Raw genomic sequence first — 24101 nt, 5'->3', positions numbered from 1 at the left:
GGGCAGAAATGGCTGACTTTTCATTTAAGTTGACTCCTCGAAACTCCAGAAGGAACTTTTGTTTCTCCCTAAGCCAAAGTAAAAATTCAGCCTTTATCCTTATTACATTCTTCCGGGAAATGTCAGCTCCTCAGTACAGCCCCTGGGACACTGCTGCAAAGCCGTTTGGCTGCTCTAGAGAAAAAGATCTCAAACTTCCCTCGAGATGCCACCAGAACTGCTCATTTCAGATACTTATACACAGAATGTTTCATTCCCAAAATAATTTTTCAGAGACATGTTTTCCAAAGAGATTGTTAATATTAAAATTCTATATCAGAAATTACTTACTAATAAAGAGGTTAACCTCATAACAAACCAGGAAGGTTGTAAAACGCTTTATGAATACCTAAGGCTTCTGCCACAAACAAGAAAATGGTAATACACAAGAGAAAATGTATTCCATCAGGAAGAATTGTGTTCCATTTAATTCCTCCCATGGTTACTCCTCTATTCGGTTTTCCCTTAACATTTATGAAATTAGTCAATGCTATATTATTTTACTTTTATGATTACCTTTGGAAGAGTGTTTATTAAAAAATCCATGAAAACTTTTCCTCAAAGGCAAAATTACACATTATTCAGTATGCAGTTAACACTTGCTAAATACTTTAAAATTATGTACTACTTTGAATCACATGATATTACCATTTTCATAAGTCAAGTGTAATTTTTTTTTTTTTTTTTTTTTTTTGCGGTACGCGGGCCTCTCACTGTTGTGGCCTCTCCCGTTGCGGCGCACAGGCTCCGGAGGCGCAGGCTCAGTGGCCATGGCTCACGGACCCAGCCGCTCCGCGGCATGTGGGATCCTCCCAGACCGGGGCACGAACCCGTGTCCCCTGCATCGGCAGGCGAACTCTCAACCACTGCACCACCAGGGAAGCCCCGAGTCAAATGTAATTTTATATCAACAATCTCATATGCCTGATTTCATACAGACTAACTCTTGTCAATCACTTTTTCAAATATTAGGTTGTTTGTATTTCATTTGTAAATATCTAAGATTTTCCCATCCATGTCAGAAAAGGTTAGATAAGGTTTTTTTTTTCCTATTTAATGTAGATATTTACACTTTACGGCAATTGAATAATATTTCTTCATTCTATGATGGTTTCAAGTCTCTAAAAATATCTTTCTTTCTTTCTGGCTACGTTGGGTCTTTGCTGCTGCGCACAGGTTTTCTCTAGTTGTGGCGAGCGGGGGCTACTCTTCATTGCGGTGCGTGGGCTTCTCATCACAGTGGCTTCTCTTGCTGCGGAACACGGGCTGTAGGTGTGTGGGCTTCAGTAGTTGTGGCACGCAGGCTCAGTAGTTGTGGCTGGTGGGCTCTAGAGTGCAGGCTCAGTAGTTGTGGCTCACAGGCTTAGTTGTTTCGCGGCATGTGAGATCTTCCCGGACCAGGGCTCAAACCTGTGTCCCCTGTATTGGCAGGTGGATTCTTAACCACTGTGCCACCAGGGAAGTCCCAAATATTTTTCTTTATAAGTCTTAACATTCTTTTTTTGTTTTTGGAGGCTTTGGGGTTTCATTTTGGAGACAATATCCAGCTGCTGAAGACTTTTGAGCCCAAGAGTGATATAACAAAAGCCATATTTTAGGAAGAATAATCTAGCAATGGTAAATTGGTAGGGAAGGGATGGTATGCAGATAGGTCAGACAGAAAACTACTACAATTGTCCTATGTTCCTGAGCCCAGTAAGTTTTTTAATTTAATTTTTATTTTATATTAAAGTATAGTTGATTTACAATGTTGTGTTAGTTTCAGGTGTATAGCAAAGTGATTCAGTTATACATATACTTATGTCCATTCTTTTTCAGATTCTTTTCCCATATAGGTTATTACAGAATACTGAGTAGAGGTCCCTGTGCTGTACAGTAGGTCCTTGTTGACTATTTATTTTTTCTATAGCAGTGTGCATATGTTAATCCCAAACTCCTAACTTATCCCTCCCTGCCACCTTTCCCCTTTCGTAACCATAATTTTTTTTTTGAAGTCTGTGAGTCTGTTTCTATTTTCTAAATAAGTTCATTGGTATCATTTTTTTTTGATTTCACATATAAGTGATATCGTATGATATTTGTCTGACTTACTTCACTTAGTCTGATAATCTCTAGGTCCATCGATGTTGCTGCAAATGGCATTATTTCATTCTTTTTTATAGCTGAGTAATAGTCCATTGTATATATGTACCTCATCTTCTTTATTCATTCCTCTCTATGGGCATTTAGGCTGCTTCCATGTCTTGGCTACTGTAAAGAGTGCTGCAGTGAACATTGGGGGGAAGTCTTAGCATTCTTATCCCTAATTTTTTATTTTAATTACATTCCCTTGATATCTTGTAGACAGGTATGTTGAACCAGAATGTTTCAGCTTCATTTTTTCTTGGGCTCAATATGTCATCTCTATACATAATTCACATGTTAGCTAACAGCATTCTTATTTCTTTAACACCATTTTCAAATTGTGTTTATCCAAACTTGAAAAGGCAAATCCCTAAATTCCCACTGCAACAGATACTCAGGCAAGTTTTTTCTTACCATTTCAGTTACTCAGTCCTACTCTTCACTTGCCCTTCCTCCCAATGAAAAACAATGTTTAAAATTTTATTTCACTGTAAGAAATATGGATTTCCCTTCTAAGTTACTACTAGAAATCACAAACGTTAATAATATCTAACAAAGACATACTTAAGGTGATTGCACATTGTTCAACGCTGGTTTAATTCAACTTTCATGACTTTCTTCCCACCACCACACCAACAGAACCTCCACAAATATTAAATAGCAAAACATTATAAAGACTGCATACTCAAATTGTCACTGCCTTTTCCATTCTATTTTCTAGCATGTAGTTCACATTTTAGGATCATTTGTTGACCAAACCTTGTACATAGCAATGCTTCCAAAATACTGATATCCCAGAGAACCCATATTTCCCAGAGAATAATTGTAGTTGTTTCCCTTTATGTTTAATAAGATTCTTTGTCAATATAATGAGTCCACTCTTCCCCATCCCAATTTTCTACCCCTTAATTTTAGTTTATGCACATTTAGAGGTTGTTTTGCTTATTCTCTAACCCTTCTCTAGGGCAAATGCTTTTTCCCTTCCCTAGGAGTTTTATGTTGACTTTTTCTAGTAGCTGTGTAAACACTTTCACGTGCCAATTCAGCATTGTTCTAGTTCCAATCTCAGCAGTCCTTTGAAGGTGTTTGTCTACAGATCTAATCATTTCTTTCTTGCATAGAAGAATCACCCTTGATGTCTCTTTGCATGTATTTATTTTCCATGGGAGGAGGTGGGGGAGAATAATTGTGAATGTAGTTTGAATAAGGAAGAGGGAGGAATGGAGGGTTGGGAAGGGGAGGACGGGAAGGAAGGATGTGGAAGAGGAGAGCAGAACAAAGCTGGGGAGTTCATTCCTTCCTCTGAGTCTATTCTTGCTAGAAGGACCCGCTTTCCAAAGGTTCTTAAGACTAAGGGAAGGAAAGACATGAGAAGAAGCACAAGAAAGTGGTGACTGCAGTATCAGTGTTAGTCTGACAAAGAACTATGTAAAGAGGGTAATCAAAGAAGGACCAGATGTTATGTGCTCATTTCTTCACACTTTTAGACGGTTCCTCCTCTCCCTCTCCCACCCGTGGCCCAGCTCCGGCTCACGCGAATACCCTGGGTCATATCTGATCAGTTGTTAGAACTTGTCTCCAATGTGTTTATTTTCTCTCTCCTTTATATTGAAACTCAAAACCAAACTCTAAAACAATCTTAAACTGATTTTTCCTAGTCATTAATCCATGTCTTCATAGCATAATTTTGAATAACAACAGCATAAATTCACACTGTTTTTCTCTTGAATTGTTAAAATAAAGCTGGTTGTCAATGGATATAGCTATTTTCAGAAGCTATTAACAGGAAAATTCAAGTAGAGTTGGTTCTGTAGATGTGAAAGAGTAAAATCTGTCTGGGACTGAAGGACTGAAAATCAGCTTGGACTGAAAAAGAAAAAAGTAGTCCTGCCATTAATCATGCTGGGAGGACAGACACAGATAAAACCAGCTGCAAACTTAACAGGAAACATTGTTTCTTCCAAGGTCATGCAGCTATAAAATGCCATCACGAACTCCCCTCTTTGTGTGACCACTGCTTTGTTACTAATGATGCCTCCAGCCCTGCTTTTCTATCCTCACCCATCTATTACTGGAGATACTCAGTTACTAAACCATCCCTGCCTCAGGATAGCACCCAGTTCCTATTTTATCCCTGCTTCTCCTAATCCTGCTGCAGAAACAGCATCCAACCCAGAACTGGTCTCCCTTCCCTGAGAGCTGCCTCAGAATCCTTCAGCAGGAACCCAAACCTTACAGAGATGACACCTTCTTCCCCCTCTGGAGAGCACCATTCATGTTTCCTCTGCAGTGCGCTCCCATGCTTGCAAGTCAATAAATAAGATTTTGTCAGACTACAGGTTTGAGTGTGGTAGACTGGATGATTGAGCCTTAACAGATGTCAAGTAGAAGTTGCAGAGTTTGAATGATTTTCTTGGATATTTGGAGTTTTAAAATAAGATTTCCCAAATGCCAGCTGTTGTTTTGGTGATATATAAATTATACGAAAAAATGTCTTTTAAAAAAATCAAAATCCTTTGAGACATAATGAAATAAGTATCTGAGTGAGGTTTCATGACTTCATCTAAAGCTGAAAATTTTCAATAATAAAAATTCTTTCAATGATAAGAGACATTACTTTTCTAAAAGACATGACAGTTTTGCTAAGAAGAAATAAATTTCCATCAAGTGTTTAATTTTTAACAAGTTGAATGATCTCTGGGGTTCCTCTTCTGTATCAAACCTTGAATCTCCTTGGCAAGTACCCAATACAAACATTTATTTGCCTTCACTCTTCAAACAGGTATTGTATTGCATATACACCAGTAGTATTTGATTCAGAAGAGTACTACACGTATGGCCTATTTCTGACATATCTACTTCAGTTCTATGCATTGCAGCTTCAAAATTCATTTTATATCTGATGGGAAAATCCTTTCCGACCATCCCCATCTTTTTTCAAAATAGTCTAAATTGTTTAGACTGTTTATTCTGCCAAACACATTTTGTTAAAATGTGGTTCAATTCTAAAAGAAAATTATATTAAATGCTCCCCATGGTAACTTTATTAAAAATAACATTAAACTTCTAAATTAATTCTGAAACAGTTGAATTTGTAGTCTCAGGACTTAGCATGCTTGTGTTTTTCAAATATTATTTTGTTTCTCAGTAAAGTTCCTTTTATAGATGTGTACCTAATAGTTTTACTATTTTAAATACAAGGTTTATTGTTTTTCTTTCTTCTTAAAATTTTTTTCATTAACAGAAACTGCCTTTAGAACTCTAACATGCTATTAACTGTGGTACCTCACAGATGATAAAAATGTCAATCAAATTATCCAACTCATTATTTTTCTTTAATAAAGATAATACTCATGACAGGAAAAGTTATAAAATGCAAAAAAATACATAGACCATCATACTCCCAATAGGCCATGGTATCATCTTATTATCTAAACATATTAGCAATTATATCCCAGCTTGTTAAAAAAGTTCTCCCTTCTATTCTTGTCCCATGTTGTGGTAGGCAGGATAATGGCCTCTCAAAGATGTTCATGTCCTAGTCTCTGGAACCTGTGAATATGCAAAAGGAAACTCAGGTTTCAAATGGAATTAAGGTTGCTATTCAGCGGGCCTTAAAATGGAGAAATTGTCTGGATGGCCCCAGTCTAATCACAGCAGTCCTTAAAAGCAGAGAATCTTTCTCGGCTTCAGTCTGAGAAGGATGTGAAGACAGAAGAAGGTCAGAGAAATGAGACATTAGAAGGGCCGGGCACTGCCTGCTTTGAGCCAGGGAATATGAGTGGCTTCTGAAAGCAGGGAAAGTCTCTGCCACAGCCTCCAGAAAGGATTGCAGCCCTGCCTACCCCTGGATGTTTTCTCAGATCCGTGTCAGACTTGTGATCTACATAACTGTGAGATAATAAATTTATGTGTTTTATGCCACTAAGTTTGTGATAATTTTTTACAGCAACAATTGAGACTAACACAGGTCTTTACATTGATCAGAACAGTACTGAATAATAATGTCAAATCTGGGGTGGAGAAAGAGACATTTAGGTCCAAAAAAACAAATGAGGCTGCCTTCCCTCAGCAACAAACGATACAAGAATTCTCCCCCCACTTCATTAAATTTCTAATCTAGTTTTATTGATCTGATTTCTAATGATATATTTTAATGCCTCATATTTCCTTTTTCTGGTTTCCTTCATTTATTTTTATTTGTTACTTTCTTGACATACCATTTTCAAAGGATTATACAAGATTTCTCTACATCCATTTTTTTTTTTTTTTTTGCGGTAAGCGGGCCTCTCACTGTTGTGGCCTCTCTTTGCAGAGCACAGGCTCCAGACGCACAGGCTCAATAGTTGTGGCTCACGGGCCCAGTTGCTCCGCGGCATGTGGGATCTTCCCAGACCAGGGCTCGAACCCTTGTCCCCTGCATTGGCAGGCAGATTCTCAACCTCTGCGCCACCAGGGAAGCCCTTATTTTCATCTTTTGATTTTTCTCACATTTAAGTTCTATGTCTAAAGATAGATATTATATACTATATATAGTATATATATATATATATACACACTACATATAGTATATATATATACTATATGTAGTATATATAGCTAATGACCTTGCCCCATTCTCCTCAATTTCTCTCTGTAGAGATCCAATGGTCGTGGGTAGGGTGAATATAAGTTGTTGTCTTTCCAGTAGCCCTTTCTCCTCCTTTTTTAATGGCAAAGTGCTCTTAGACTAAATCACAGTGACCCACCCCTTCCTAACTAACAGGTAGTACATAAACCAAGATTCTGTCTCTCCTGGGAATCTGAGTCTTGACTAGAATGCCATGGTGGTCTTAAAGTTGAGTTGTGGGCACTCAGAAGAAACTGTCTCTGAATTTCTGACTGAGATGCCGAAAGCTGTCATAGTTCAATTTTTTTCTGAGGCATGGTTATCCTGTTTTCCCTTTTACTGTGTGAGCTATGCAACATCTTCCTTTTAAATATGTTTATTTACTTAATTTAACCAGAGCCAGTTTCTAATTAGCCTCAGACGATAAACAGAAGATGGTGATTAAGATGATATATAATATTCTCACCTATTTCTGTAGATTAGTGCAAGTGTTTCTTTATATGCTATCTTAGTTAAGAATCTTTTAGTTCCACTGTAAGACTGGAGATAACAAGAAGAAAGAAAATATACCAATAAGTATGAAAAATAAGAATAATAACACATTCTTAAGGGATCTCCCCAGTGACTCCATTGTCACCAAGTGTGCCTTCCAATTAACTCCTGTTTTCTCCAACCTGTGAGGCTGCACACAATGGATGTTGGAGTGAGAGTGGTGTACCTTTTGCTTCCTGTTTTGCAGTAAGGATGTCAGCAAACCTCTTTCCCAAGTCAGTCCTATGTAATCTCAAATTAAGTAAAATCTTCTAGCAGCCATGGGTCTATGTCAACCCACTCCAGCCCTCAGCTGCCAAACGGTGACATATAAATGAGGAAAATGTCCATGTAATAATGTGACTTAATGGCCTACATGGCAAACAGGGCAAGACATCCAATGACAAGGAAATGAGTGGCAATGAGGGCAGTCCTTGAGGGAAAAGCCAGAATGACATACTGGCATCAGCTATGCTAAGTGATAGATACTATCAAGTAAGATTTAATAGTGAGTTCTTTTGGCCAGAAGAACCTTTCTCTAAATCATTAGAACACCCACTACCTTGCCCCACCCCCCAAATGCACATTTATAAATCTGAGTTGCCCCTATCGCCTTTACTGGAATTAATCTTTAGGAGAAAAATTTCAGGGCCCAGTCACCAATGTATATAAAACTTCATTTACCCTGAAGGGAGAATAAAAGAATTTTTTGAAAAATTACTCAGGCATCTCTGAGAATCTAAAGAAAAGTTGGAATACCTAACCACAAGAATTGCCTCAGAGAAACTGAGAAGTAGGAGTGCGTGTACCTTCCTTCTGTAGTTCTACCAGGAATTTAACTTAATCTACACGGCTGGGGAGTTGTAATCTCCTTATGTGAGAAATGGTTGTGAAAAGACTTTAGAACAACAATCCACGGTAATATGTTTGGCAGACAGAAAAGACACATCCTACCTCAGGACCCTCACAGCTGTAACATTTTTTAGTTTCATTGTAGTGCTTCTTTTCTTCTTTGTATTTCCTCTTTTCCCATCTAACCTCCATTATTCTGATTTTCACTTTCTCTGCCTTTTGTTTTTTTCTATTTCTTAGATCATTCAGTTGCATTCTGTAATTTTGAAAATTTATTATTTTAATATCTTTTGATCACTTTTTCTCTTAAAACTTTTATCATATTTAAATTGTTTCATTATTCTCCAAAATTTTAAAAGTTAAAAAGGATCAATGGTTTCCTCACCAGTGTTAGCTTTCTTTTATACATACGATATATGAAGTGTGAAAGCAAGTTACAAAAACTAGAGTGAGAACATCTTATTGTTATAGAAATAATGTGTATTATAATAAATTTATACACCAATGTCTAAATCTAACTACCAAATTGCAAAAAAATTTGAAGGAAAGAGGAACAGAGTAAGTTAAATGACAACACAAAGGAAGCAATCAACCAAATCCAAACTGTGGGAAATTCTTCAAAACAATGGACCTAATTTCTTCAACCATACATGTCATAAAAATAAGTGGAAGGAGAAACGATTAAAAACTTAAAAATTTGGTTTGTTACAAAATTCTTATATCCTCATTTGCAAACAAACACACAAAGACAACTGTTAAAATACATTTTTGAGAAAATCGTGGAAATTATATTAAGGAGTAATTAACTTTGTTATGCGTGATAATGGCATTGTAGCTATATATTTTTTAAAGCCTGTCTGTTAGAGATGCACACTGAAGTATTTTCTGGTGAAGTGTTACAATAGGTGAAATTTGATTTAAAATATTCCAGCCCCGCTTGTCAAACTGTATGCTTTGGGATCGGATGGGGCAATAGATAACAAGATTGACAGGATGTTGATCATTACTAAACATGGATGATGGGTACAGGGGATTCATCATGCTCGCTCTCTACTTTTATATATTTTTGAAAATTCCCATAGTATGGATGGTGAGTTTATAGGTGATTAATCTCTTCTTTTCAGTATTTTCTAATTTTTTACTACAATGAATAAGTATTAGTTGTGCAACAACAAAACTTTTAAATATTTTAAAGTTATGTCCTATATTTTAAATGCATTCCCATTTCTAATAGAATTTGTTCATCTTTTATGTGCTCCTGCCAGTTATTCAGGTTTTGAGAAATGAATTTTGACATTATCAGGAAAGGTGCCATCTTCCATCACAAGGCAGTTTTTTTTTTGTTTTTTGTTTTGTTTTGTTTTGTTTTGAGGTACGCGGGCCTCTCACTGTTGTGGCCCCTCCCGTTGCGGAGCACAGGCTCCGGACGCACGGGCTCAGCGGCCGTGGCTCACGGGCCCAGCCGCTCCACGGCATGTGGGATCCTCCCGGACCGGGGCACGAACCCGTGTCCCCTGCATCGGCAGGCGGACTCTCAACCACTGTGCCACTAGGGAAGCCCTACAGGGCAGTTTTGAAGTTCAGTTGAGATCACATTTCTGAAAATATAGTGTAGCCATCACAATATTATCCAAATGTATTGGTAGTTGTTATTGACTTGCTTCTTGCTTTTCTTTCTGTTTTCTTTTTTCATATTACAATCCAAACTGTAAGCACATATACACAAATACATGCGCTTTCACCTTATGTTCTTCTCCCTGAGATGCAACTAAAATCTCCTTTGAATAACTTCTAGATGCAGGGAAATTATCCTCAGATAACTTTTCATATTTCCCTTAAGAGTATCCCTATTAGAAATTGTCATGTTCTCCTCTCAAAAGAAAGCAGCACATTCTCAAGAGATAAATGTAAAATATCTTGGTGCATGGAAAATACTGACTAGTAGTAGTAGTAGTAGTAATAATAATAATAATTCCCTTTCCTCTCCACGCCCTTCAGTTTCCCTCTTTCTGCTTCTTCCATTTGTCTCAAGGCTTATTGTTATTGCCCTGCCCCTATCCTCCTAGTTCTTCCAGGCATAATGGTCCATTTCATTGGGCCTATTAACTTTATTTCTTTGAGCCTTTTCCTCTGTTGCTTTCCTCTATTGATGTATCCATACATTCTTTTCCTCTTTCTACCTTTCCACTGCTAGACTTAGATAAAACTTCTTTACTAAAAAGAGCTATGGTTTAGGTGCTCTCTTCTTTATGCATATAGTTTCATTTGCAGCCATATTACCTGTCTTCCTTCACACCACCTCTATCAACAGAAATCTATTTTCTTTGTTTTTGGTCTCATTTCATTCACTGCACTACACAGTCTCATGTGGCTTTAAAAAAACAAATAACAGGGGCTTCCCTGGTGGCGCAGTGGTTGAGAGTCCGCCTGCCGATGCAGGGGACACGGGTTCGTGCCCCGGTCTGGGAGGATCCCACATGCCGCGGAGCGGCTGGGCCCGTGAGCCATGGCCGCTGAGCCTGCGCGTCCGGAGCCTGTCCTCCGCAGCGGGAGAGGCCACAACAGTGAGAGGCCCGCGTAACGCATAAAAAAAAAAAAAAAAAAAAAAAAAAACAAATAACAGTCATTTGTTTTGGGCAGAGTAGCCAATCTATTTCTTTAATTTCCCATTTTATTTTTTGGTTTGAAACTGGCCTGTGTCCCTCTTACTTTGTTTTCACCAGTTACTTAGAACCCACAGAGCCTACAAGGGACCCTTGGGGATTGTAAATCTAACTCCTTCATTCTAATGATGAGAAACCAGAAACCCATGTTTCCTGATTCCCGGTCCAATGCTGGAACTCTTTTCATGACACCTCAATTCATCATACATTTTAGTAGTCATAGTTTATATTTGCATAATACTATTGCCTTTGTAGTGACTTTCACATCTATCTTCTCATTTGCCTATAGTTTAGAAGCCACTCCTGAGCACTAACTTCTAATCATATCAGCCACACCTTGGGATGCACCTGTGACTGCACCTCCTTACTCTAGGCCCTCAGGTAACAGCACAGAATCCTACACTGCATTTTCTTTAATGCTTTCTCACCTTGTTATATGCTCTATTGTCATGGTAATATTTGCCTTCAGTTCTCTGTGGAAGCATTAAAAATGTGCATAATAGATATCCTTTTAAAATATTATCTTAATAAACAGCACTTGGGGTGGAGGGGAGCTGAATGAGTAAAGGAAGGGTATACTTCCTCCCAAACAAACCCACCAAGGACCTCCTGCAAACAGCAATGACAACAATCCTGGTGAAGGAGGTTCACTTCAACAACAAAAGCGTAAGAGCCCGGATACTCCTAGATAGACCACACATTACCTTTCTGTGGCACCTCAGTGTTTCCTAAACCTTTTCACACACTGTCTCTTTTTTCTTCTCTGGGGTGCCCCTTTCTAGTCTACACATAATTCTTTTTTTTATATATATAAATTTATTTATTTTTGGCTGTGTTGGGTCTTCATTGCTGCACGAGCTTTCTCTAGTTGCGCTGAGCAGAGGCTAGTCTTCGTTGCGGTGCATGGCTTCTCATTTCGATGGCTTCTCTCATTGCAGAGCATGGACTCTAGGTGCATGGGCTTCAGTAGTGGCTCGCGAGCTCTAGAGCGCACGCTCAGTAGTTGTGGCGCACGGGCTTAGTTGCTCCACGACATGTGGGATCTTCCCGGACCAGGGCTTGAACCCATGTCCCCTGCATTGGGAGGCGGATTCTTAACCACTGCACCACCAGGGAAGCCCCTACACATAATTCTTTTTTCTAGAAATCAGTTACGTCCTTTTCTGCCAAACATGCAGCACTTTTTGCTTTGTTATTTTTTTCTCAGCCTGAGTCAGAAGGTACAGGGAGGAAAAATACAGCTTCAGGTCTGTTCCTTAAGCCTGCAGAACCAGTAGGACCAGAAGTGGTGTTTTTCACCTGGGTATTCTTAGCATCTTGCACTGCTCCTGCCACCTGCAGGTGCTCAGCGTGTGTAGAACGATGGAGAAATGAAAGACCTCAGTGGGATTTCCACTCTTCACACGTTCTCATGCAGCCCACCTCCCTCTAGAGTGTGTTGTTCTACCTGTTTAGGTAATTTACCAGTTGCTTTTAGACACATTTATCATTTAGACCATGTTGTCTTCATCTCACCAAGTATTGATTCTTAATACAACCCCCGAAGGAAAGCAGGGAACTTTACAGAAGTGGTTAAAAAAGAGAGAAATTAAGCCATTTGTTAGTAGCCTAAAAATGCATTTCTGAATGAACAGGATGAATCAATTTGGGGAACAGAGAATCAGGTAATCACTTTCAGGGGAATTAGCAAATAGAAGGAGTCTATCCAGCTGGAGGGTAGGCAGGCAGGTCGGCAACATGAAAATATTGGAGAAGCTTGTTAGAAGGACAAGACCTAACACAGTGGATCTTTACACTTGAAAAATATTTTGCTTCTTGCCTCCGCTTGAATGCCCTTTGTCATTTATTATGACTGGATTTATTGTTCCAATAGGGTTGTACCTAGTGTTTTGACCACAGTCAGAACAAACAAATCACTGGATCAAGCTGAAGCCTTAGATAAATTATATAGTAGGGATTCATACACAGATTTGCTCTATTGCCCTCTCAAATTTCTCTTACCATCAATCCATCCAACTGGTGTTCTCTGAAGGTCATCAGCGGTCAATATAATTTCAGTAAGGTTTTAACTGAAGGTGGCCTTAACGTTCAGTGACATTCAGCCATGTTTACAACTGAGAAGCCACTCCCCCTGTTGAATGGTCACCTTATACATGAGTCACCCAGTTTGTGTCCCATTTCCCAACAGCGCTCATGTTCTGATACATTAACCATTGATTTCCATAAGCCCAGCTCCCCCCAACACTGATGATCTGAAGAATCTGAATTATTTCCTTGTCTTTGTCAAAGCCATTTCATTTCTTGTCGTCACATTTTTGCTTACATTGTTTCTATCTGGAATGTCCATATGTATCTACTTCATTTTCCATTTCATCATTCCATCATCTACATGCTCTACAGATTACCTATTATAACTGATCTTAGCTGACTCTCCATCAAAGTGCTTTCCCCGAACTCACCCTGAAGTAACATTTTTCTCTGCTAAATTACCACTTGTCCTACATTAGTGCATGGCTTCTCTAACTGTCATGAAATGGAGTAGATGGGGAGAAGATGGAACTTGAAGCAAAATCTGCTCGTTTAAGGCAGACTCTGGGAGAACAGGCCTAGCTGGAAGTGATGTACATTCTAGATGATATTTTCAGAATCTGTAGATGGTAACAACCAAAAACCAGTGCGAACCCAGGCAAGCTGTCAGCGCAGGGCCAAAAAGTAGGTATTTCAAAGAGTGGATAAATCAACTTGGGGAACTGTGTTAGTAAATAGAAGGCAGACAGGCAGGGGTGTGGTACAAAACTATTGAGGAAAATGGCTGAGAGATAGCAAGACTGATGCATGGCCTAAGTTGTTAAGAAATTAAGCCTATTACTGAGTCACTGAATCAATTATAGGGGCATAAGACAACATAAGAACATAGAGGAGGTCAGGATTAGCAGCAAGGGTGAAATACTATTGAGTTCTGAAGTAATGAGCTAGAAATACTTAAAGCCTTCTTGCCAAAGGTAAATATAAAGGACATTCATTGGTTCTGGGTGAATTTCAGGTCTTTTGTTAAGAAGCCTAGAACAAAAATATTCTCTTCCTTTGAAAGTGAACAGTGAAGCATAAAATCCCAAATATAGCTGCAGGTTCCATCACCTACTGATTTGTGTATGGAGCATGAAAGGAAGGCTCAGAAACAAAAGCACATGGAAAAACGAAGGTGGCATTTGCTTGCAAAGAAATATGAGGAAGTCAACTTCAGAAGAAGTAGCCCAAGAAAATAAAAAACAGGACCAGTTTTTTAAAGTAAACAAACAATATTATAAAGACTGTTAAGTGTGTTCACGGTGGCAAACAGCAATTTTATCATGGTTACCATACTCACAAAGTTCATGATATATCTTCAGACAATCGCCTTGTCGACAATGAAGTCATTTTTATTGAGTTAGCAATTTAAAGAAAATACTCAAAGTTTTATTTATTTGGGAGACTAGATAGAACCAGACAGACAGAGCCTTTTATTTTTTATTTATATCAGAGTGAAGTGTGAGGGTTTTTTTTTCTTTCTTCAGTGGTGGGATGTGGTACATGTGCTTACAATGGTGGCAGTGCCAGGTGTCACTTCTGCTTTTACAGTCCTTCCTGTGGTCATGTTTCCTCCCCATAGGACACATTTGCCTACCTACATTTGCTTAACATTTTCTCAATCAGTATTATTGATTTTATATTTTACTTTGACTCATTTTATTTGCATAGATGTAACAAGAAATGTTGATTAATATGTAATTATCTCTTTGTATGGTTTTTTAATGGAACAATATGATACTAAGATTCAAGAGTTTACTTCTATCTGTAGGTTTGTAAGGCCCTATGGTTTGTTTTTTGTTTTTGTTTTTGGTTTTTTTTGCGGTACGCGGGGCTCTCACTGTTGTGGCCTCTCCCGTTGCGGAGCACAGGCTCCAGACGCGCAGGCTCAGCGGCCATGGCTCACAGGCCCAGCCGCTCCGTGGCATGTGGGATCCTCCCGGACCGGGGCACAAACCCGTGTCCCCTGCATCGGCAGGCGGACTCTCAACCACTGCGCCACCAGGGAAGCCCAGACCCTATGGTTTTAATTTATTTCTATGTGTTTACTAGTTCAGTTGAGAGCAGATAACCCATCCAATTCATTCTACCTGATTCTGTCTACAGTACTTATAATTTTAAGGGTGTCCTTTTTATAAAAGATACTCAAGTTTCTCACTGTCCTTGTCCTGTCAAGAAGTGGCATCCTTTTCCACCTCCAAGGCTGAGTTCCCTAGTCCGTAGAGCAAGTACCAGATCAGGTTCCTGAAGGATGCTGTAGGCATCACTTCTGCATGCAAAACATAGAACACGTTTTTATTACTGGGTCTGTCTTGTCTAATTAAATGGAATTTGTAGCATGGTAATGGTAAACGTTTGATTTTTCCAATTATATTCAGGTAAAAAAGAAAACCAGTTCTTACTGAACCAATATAAATAACTACATTGTCATGAAAAGTAAAGGTCTTTATTAAAAGTAACTTTGGAGGGGGGGGGAAGTAATTTTGTATAATGTTTAACCATTACAACTAATTTCATGAGTGTTTTAATAGACAAAGCCAAATGTAGCATAAGACTTTACAAAATCATTAACAGTATTTTTTCTTGGAAACTTATTAGTTTCAATTCTATATAAAGAATTTTCATAAGGTATATTTTTCTCAACACTGAGAATTCCAATTCGGAGTGCTCCATTTAGTTTTTACAGAATTTAATCTTAAATTGAGGGTTAGAAATAGATTCAGAAGAAAACAAGGGGTTCTCTCGTGTTCATTAAAATAAAAAAATTAAATTAACCCCAATTAAATCACTTTATTAAGTCCCTTTAGTCCTAAGCCATTACTTCTTCTTTTACTGGTCTTGAGCTGTGCAGTCTACCTTCATGAATTCACCTGCTTCTACATAAAAGACTTGGAAGTCCTGACTCATTCACTTGGTATAGTTAGAATATTGTTTGTGAGAACAAGGTCAGCTCATTTGGGAGGCTGATATCCATGAGTCAGTTTCCTGTGGTATCAAGAGTATCTACCGTGTCTGGTACAGTTCTTACTGAAGCTCTTTTGACATTGCTTCTAGAGGCCTTTGTTTTAAAGAGAAAGAAGATGTTGATAACAAGACCAAAAAGTCTGGTTTATTTTGTGTCATAGTAAACAACCTCACAATGAAGGAGAATGAAATTCTCTTTTGAGGTATAATACAAATTCATTTAATAAAACTTTTATCAGTGAATGCCATAAAAGAACAAGCATATTAAGGACAATAAGAGAATTCTAATACATCTCTAGGGCCTTTAATTTACCCCATAAAGTATATATTATTACTGTCACCAGTTGATAAGGTTATTTAAAAAAAATTAATTGGTGGACAGTTATTATACCAGTCTTTGTACATGACCATAAATATGCCTCAATCCAACCTGAAAAGTACATAATTGTTGCAATGTAGCCACAGTAGTTATAAATAATTATTGTGTTTAATTAATCTAGGACTATTTTTACTTGTTAGGTGTTCTTATATTGTGGGCTTGAAAAGCAGAACGACTCCCACTGGGAGTCGTGAGCTAATTAAGAATCTGGAGAATGCAAAATACCACCTTTATTTCTTATTTCTTCTTGTATATGGCTAGAAAGCAGATCTCTGGGGTTGCCCAGTGGTCATCTAGGAAACCTAGAGATATTGTATTCATAAAAAAAAATCTTGGGCTTGCCTGGTGGCGCAGTGGTTGAGAATCTGCCTGCTGATGCAGGGGACACGGGTTCGAGCCCTGGTATGGGAGGATCCCACATGCCGCAGAGCAGCTAGGCCCGTGAGCCACAACTACTGATCCTGCGCATCTGGAGCCTGCGCTACACAACAAGAGAGGCCGCGATTATGCGAGGCCTGCGCACCACGATGAAGAGTGGCCCCCACTTGGCACAACTAGAGAAAGCCCTCGCACAGAAATGAAGACCCAACACAGCAAAAATAAATAAATAAACTCCTACCCCCAACATCTTCTTAAAAAAAAAAAACAAAAAAAAACTTAATAGTCTGCTATTTTCAGTTGGAGGGTTAAATTTTGGAAAAGTAGTATCAAAAAGAGTGTCAACAATAGAGGTTGCAGAGTCAAGAACCCTGCCATCAGGTAACCCCAGGTGGGCTCCCAACTTAGTTCAGCATCCCAGCTGCAGTGGTGCCACTCTGGGAAAGCACATCTCCTAAAAGGACAAGAATTTTTGCTAGCCCCCTACAACTCCACCCCAGCCTATTACACCCCTGCACCCGCCTTCCCCTTGAATCTCTGTCCAGGGATCAGGTACTGGGGCTTAAGTTGGGAGCTGTCCTGTGAAGGGCAGAATTAAGTAAATTCATCTTCTTCTGAAGCCTTAAGTTTGATTGTGGCCCAGGTGGCACTACCCGTGATTTTCCAGCAGAGGTTGTGGAAACCTTGACCAGTAGCTACTGACCACTCCCCCAAGGGGTTTGTGAGACTGGGCTTTCCCATTGTCAATTAGTGGGAAAGTTCACGTAAATGTGTCCCTGCCTCAGACTGTACTGATATATGGGGCTTCTGTCTGTCAGAAGACAGACAGCAGGTGATGGGACACTTCAAAGGAAAAAATGTCTTCAGATAACAGTTGATGTGCAAATGATGGGGAAAGCCAATTATCCTAAACTAATCAGGAAATTGAGAGCTTCCCCTTTGGCCCCTGAGGGTTACCAGTTTTGTAACTATAGTGTCCAATGATCTTTACAAGTTAAAGTACAGAAGAGGTCAGAAAATGTTCATTCATTTTATTCACATGAGAGTTGTTACCCAAGGATTAGTCACAGAAGCTTTGATTCTAGGTTTTCTCTATTCTGCAGGTAAAAATTACATTAGACCTCGATTCTTCAATGTGACTAAGAAATGAAGCTATTTTCTGGGAGCAGGAAGACAAGACACTTCTGAACACAATTTTTTATGAACAATGAATTTTCAATATGTAACAACTTACACTGCATAAGTTATCAGATAGAATTCTCATAGCCTTGGTATATTAAATCTCAAAGTTTTTAAGAAGTTAATTTCCAAATCGACAATCATAAATAGTCAACTTAAAGATATCCTTTGTTGGTGTCTTTCAGAATTCAGGACATAATTTTCTGACTTGTAAATTTTTTACTTTCTAGTTAATGGCAGAAAATAATCTGTAATTATGCCAAAGCAATCTGAACATTAGAAGTTAGTTACATAATGGATGCAGAAAATTTTTCTATACCTATGTTAAATGCATCACACCGTTCATCAACTTAATGTTCTCCAAAAGGCTTTCTTAACTCCTTTTTAAAATGACCAAAATGACATCAGAGGAGAATGGTCGTGTTGTCATTTAAAGTTGATTCACCACTCTTCACCTCACTCTTATATGGAAACATGACTGTTTTACCACAAAAATAAATATATCAGAGGATATAAATAGGAGCATCAGTTTTAAGCACCTAAGGACAATGAATAATAAAAGGCACAAAAAAAGCACCGCAATAAGAAACACTGATCATTAGAAACAGTGAGACAAAATGGTTATTACAAATGAGATTTTGTTAAAGAGTATTCAAATACATAACAGAAGCAAAAACATTGAGTGTCTTGACTAAATGAAGAACCTTTGCTATCTGGAAGACAGTAACTTTACTATTTTTATTAAGAGCATGCTAGTATACAAACATTGATTTATCATTTTATGAAAAAGAAAACCCAAATATTATTACTTTTCTTAGATCATCTATATAAGATTTTGCAATAAGAGATTCAAAAGCCCTTTTACATTTTATATATAAACTCATTAAATTAAAACAACTTAGTCAAAAAATTGTAAACATTGTATTGCTCATTTAAACTCATTATATGCAAGTATCATGAACTATGTAGTGAATAAAGTTTACTTTCCACAGATACTCTACAATTGTTATATACCCTCAGATTTGTATTTTAAAGTCTAATTTGGTATTATGGCAAACCATAACAATTTTACTATTTTTTAAAAAGTTACTCCCTTTTTGCCTTGATAAACAAAAACACATTATCTTGCATGTGCTTTGCCTACATTCACACTGACTTGATTTCTTAAAATAGAACAAATGGGCACACCAATAGGAGTTAAAGATATTTGTACATACTGTTAATTCTTTTATCTGATAGTCATTCTATAACCTATAAAAATAAGGGACAGGGATATATTAAAAATTTTGCTTGAGTATCCAGAGATTATTTGTTAATTATCTCAATGCAATATTAATCCAAGTTGTTAAAGTTAAGTGGTATATTAAAATTCAATTTATGCCGACCCGTTACAGAGAAACAAAAATGTATGTTAAAATTTTGTTAGGTATGAAATTTGAAAAGTTTTTCCCAGAGTGTGTAATTTCGCCTAAACAACGTAACGATTTGTAGCCCTACCTCAAGTTCCAGGAATAAAACTTTTTAAAAGACAGTACTTACTATAATTCAATTTAGTTGAACCATAAAACCAACATGGGACATTTAGAGACTTCTGATTAATTAGGGTATGTTATAAATTAGAAAAAAAAAATGCTAACATTAATTCTAACATTGTGATACAAACAGGAAGAAAACATATGATTTATTTAGAACAAAACTATCAAACCATATGCATTTATTCAAGAATTTCCCGTGATTAGAAATATTAGTAAGCTTCATTTTAATTCAATAGTAAAACCCTTCAAATTTTGTTTTAAAGTACCAAAGTCCTGCCGTCCTCGTTAGTATAGTGGTGAGTATCCCCGCCTGTCACGCGGGAGACCGGGGTTCGATTCCCCGACGGGGAGGCAACACGCCCCCTTTATAAAGTACCAAAGTCCTTAACATTATTTGATTCCTTTTACCCACCTGCCTTCCTTTGCTTTTTCTCATCTCACATAGCAGTGAAGTCCATTAATTCAACTCAAAACTAAACCTCTGTATTTTTTCCTCTGAGCTGTACACAGGTCAGCAAGTTAGTTTATATAGATATGCCAATGAAACCAGGAGCTTCATTAAATTTAAGAGATTGTTTACCTTAATTTATTAATTTTCTCCAAAGATGGTAAAATATATAAGAATTTGTCTAAAAGATATTTATATCACACAACAGAAGGTCATTATCAAATTCTGGGCCAGTGATGATTTTCTCCCTATTTTATTGTGTACCTTTATGTGCTGTTTATTTATGGTCCTCACCCAGTCAGATTGTGGGTCAAGTTAGGGACGTAATTGTTGAGATTTAGCAATACCTTATTGTTGGCATACCGAATATCCCTCACATCTTATTTTGACTCATTTTTATATTTCTGTGAGATTTTCCTGTTTTCTTTTGAGAGAAAGGAGAAAGTTATACACTCCAAACGCTTTAGAGTTTTCAGAAGGAGATGCCACTTCAGACAAGTCAAAAGCAACAATTCCCACTACAAAACGTACTCAGGCTCACCAAAAGCTTGGTTTAGACAAACCAAGCAAAACCCTCTCAAAAGTTAGAACTCTCCATTTTACAAGCCATGCAGAACTGTCTTCATTAGTTACTGCTACAACAGTGATTCAACGTGAGTGTGCCGGAGAATCACAAGTTCCCAGGTAATGCTGATAGCACTGGACCAAGGACTACTTTGAGAACCACTGTCCTAGAATGTTCACAAAATGACTGATTTTTGTGCCCAATTAATCTGCCAAAGATTTCGGAGAGAGAGAGAAAAAAATGAAAGAGTAGTAACACTTAAAAACAGACCACTTTAAAGGCTAATTAACCTTTTCTCATAAGAATAGGGAAAAACTTGAATTTCATTTCACACGCACAAAAAGCTTTACAATTTCATTCATATGTCAGAAAGAAGCAAAGAACACGAAAGTTCACTGACCCACATCTCAAAGTGTGACTCTCCATTCCAATGAGTGCAAACATTTTGAGCTCATGCAGTTGTGCAAAAAGAAAAACAACAGAGGATGCTAGAAGTCATCAACATCTTCAATACAAATAGACCAGAAAAAAAAAAAGGTGTAAAAGACTATCTGCCAGGTGCCCTAACACTTTCACCTGACAGAAGAGTGGCTCCCTGACATTACACAAAATCAAAGAGCTGTGGTCTGACAACAAATTTCCAAGAGTCTTGGACACAGAGGCCTAAAATCAGAATGTCTGGGTTCTTCAGGCCTAAGTAATATCACACTTGTGTTATCTCCAGCCCAGTCCACAAGCTGTAGACCATGCCGGTCTCATTGCTGTTTGATTCTGTTTTCTCTATTTTTGCTATTCAAGAATTCTAAAGATTTGGAATTTCTTCCTTTTCTCCTAGGAGGACATAAATACATTGATACAATAAAAATTGTTATTCCTTCTTCCTTGAAATTTTATTAAGAATTCCAGAGTAAAAGAATCCATCACTCTCCAATTTTTTTTTCTTAGTTGTACAAAAGCAAGGATGAACGGTCCTCATTCTTCATTGCCTCAACGTAGGCTGACCCCATTTAGTGATACAGTGGAGGATAAATTGGAACCAATGTCTCCAAGGCCATCAAAAATAAGCTGCACAAAATGATTCACCGTGCTGTTTTAACAATTTTTGAGGAATTTATAGGTAAATTTTTACCCTTTATAAAATCTGTAATAAACTTTATAAATGTAATTTGACTTTGCCACTTAAACTCATATAAACATATTGATTCTCTTCCATGTCATACAGTATGAACACTTCCTCAGGACAATAAAAAAAAAAATCAAAACTGTTACCTTACATAACTGCATAATATTTACGTATAGATGTAAATAAAATGTATGTATGTGTGCATGTGTATATATATGAGTGTGAATATATATATACATATAACTTAATTCTACAAGTTATTTAAGCATTCTCCTGTTAATAGAGATTCACCATGGTCTGATATATTTTGCTACTGCAAACGAAGCAGCAATAAACATCTAACTTTCTGGAAGATGTATTCTTTCACACTCGTGCTTCAATTTCCATAGGCCCAAATCCCAAAAGTAGAACTTCAAGGTCAAATGGTATTTTGTCTTTAAGAAAAATAAAGATTATTGGCAGATTACTTTACAAAAAGTTTCCAATTCACCTTTCTACCAACAATGTATAATGTTGGTATCCCTGAATCCTCACCATCTCTGAATTTTTAAAATATAATCGGATGGATGAAAAAAATAGTGTCTTCTTCAATTTGAAATTCCCTGTTCACTAATGAGATTAAATATCAACATTATCCCTTTAAAATGCAAATTCTGAAAATATGTATAACTATAATAAATGCCAAGAGTCCTGGTAAATTAAATATCAGAATTCCTGAACAAACAGAGCACTGGCTGTGGAGCTGGAAAGTTCCTATATAAATCCTAGCTCTTCCACCTACTAGTTTTGCAAATGTGGGCAAGTTGCTTAACTTTTCTAAGTTTTAGTTCCCATAATATCTAAACTGGACTAAATCATCATACCTTCTTCCTGGGGTGTTGTGTTCACGTTAAGGAGTAACATCTTGTTAAAGTGGTCAACACAATTCCTGGCACATAGAAAGAAAGCAACGATAAACATTGGCTGGTATTACCAGGATGCTTACCACCTTCTAATACACTCTCTAGGATCTTGAGTGAAACATGTGGATGCAGAGCAAAAGTAGATTGGCACCTTGGTGATCTCAGTGTATTCACATTTCAAAAATTTTTAAATATTTTGCTGGCAAAACAAAAGTCACCGGGGCTTCCCTGGTGGCGCAGTGGTTGAGAGTCCTCCTGCCGATGCAGTGGACACGGGTTCGTGCCCCGGTCTGGAAAGATCCCACGTGCCGCGGAGCGGCTGGGCCCGTGAGCCATGGCCGCTGAGCCTGCGCGTCCGGAGCGGTGAGAGGCCCGCGTACCGCAAAAAAACCCCAAAAAAACAACAACAAAATAAAGACACCTACTGTCTTTATCGGTTACTGACCCTGTCTTTAAACTCTAGAGGCAAACAGTATAAAGTGAGAACATCAGCAGCAGCCTCCAAAAACAAAACCCCAAAATAAAGCAAAACAAAGTGAAGCAAAACAAACAAAAAAACACATAAATGCAAATCTTAATAGTGAGTTCATGGCATTCTTACTGGTGAGATGGTGGTGTTTTGAAAATTGAAATTTCTTCATAAATGAATAGGTCTCCCCTGTGAAACAATATCATCAACTCATGCATCCACTCACTGTTCCTCTTTCCAGTACTTCACATCTTTGCTATTTGTCTCTGTAAATTCACTCATTCTTACCAATCTTCTATTCTTATACTTTGAATTGTTTTATCAGCTTATAGTAACCTTTATTGAATGGTGGTTTGCATTTGTTTACCCTTGGCTAATTCAGAGCACTTGGTATAATTTCCTGTAAATCATGTTCCTCCATCTCACAGCACTGCATTATTTTCAATTAATTTCCAATGAATTTTTAGTTGTCCATGCTCTGTTAGAGCTAACAGAGTGAATCCCTGTTTAAGCTAATGGGTTCAACTTCTTCAACAAACAAATCTTTCGTGAAAGCTGCTGACAAGCCAGAGATTAACTGAATCTAGTTTCATTACTTCTCACTTTCCTTGATCTTTCTCTTACTCTCTGAGAAATAGTCCTAACATCCTGGTGCTGATAATAATATGATGAAAAGTAGAGAATACAGTCCAAGGAGCCAGAATATTTTTCTTAAATCTGGTATGATACTTCTTGAGCACCAACATTCAGCAACAAAAAATGTTAAATTTGTATACAGCAATTTCACTGACAGGAATTTATCACATAGATAATCTTGCAAAGGTACATAAACCAAGATTGGTCATTAATGTTGTTGGTAGTAGAGGGTTTAAATGAAGTGTTCATACAATGCAATTGTTAAAAGTAAGAATATCTTGAAGATAAATTATTAAATAAAAACACAAAGCCTAGGTAATCATTTTCCAATGTATATGTATATCAAATCATCTTACTGTACATCTTAAAGTTACATAATGTTGTCAATTCTATCTCAGTAAAGCTGGGGAAAAAGCACAAAGCCTAGGTTCTGAGCATCTTTTTGTGTAATTCTGAAAGATAGTTATATTTTCTATAACTTATTTAAGATATATATTCTATACTGGGGGATATGTGTTAAAATCATTTTCAGAAAGGCAAGAAATTGTTAACAGCTATCTGCAGGGAAAGTTCTAGATGTATGGTGGTGGAAGACTAGAGAAGAAGAATTTTATATTTTATTTTTACCTTAATTTAAT

General features: G+C 37.6%; 2 non-coding genes and 1 pseudogene across 2 annotated transcripts; 1 reads left to right on the top strand and 2 right to left on the bottom strand.

Moving 5' to 3' along the window:
- Positions 1 to 24101, bottom strand: part of LOC116751103 — a 58969-nt pseudogene that overhangs the window by 30595 nt on the left and 4273 nt on the right.
- On the bottom strand, positions 5412 to 5485 carry LOC116752406. Its single transcript, XR_004349479.1, has one exon. It is a non-coding gene; the product is annotated as a small nucleolar RNA SNORD28 (small nucleolar RNA).
- Positions 19600 to 19671, top strand: TRNAD-GUC. The gene has a single exon. It is a non-coding gene; the product is annotated as a tRNA-Asp (tRNA).

Source organism: Phocoena sinus, chromosome 3, assembly GCF_008692025.1.
Source record: "Phocoena sinus isolate mPhoSin1 chromosome 3, mPhoSin1.pri, whole genome shotgun sequence".
NCBI lineage: Eukaryota > Metazoa > Chordata > Mammalia > Artiodactyla > Phocoenidae > Phocoena > Phocoena sinus.
The sequence above is the reverse complement of the archived record's forward strand: the minus strand, read 5'-3'. Positions and strand labels throughout refer to the sequence as shown.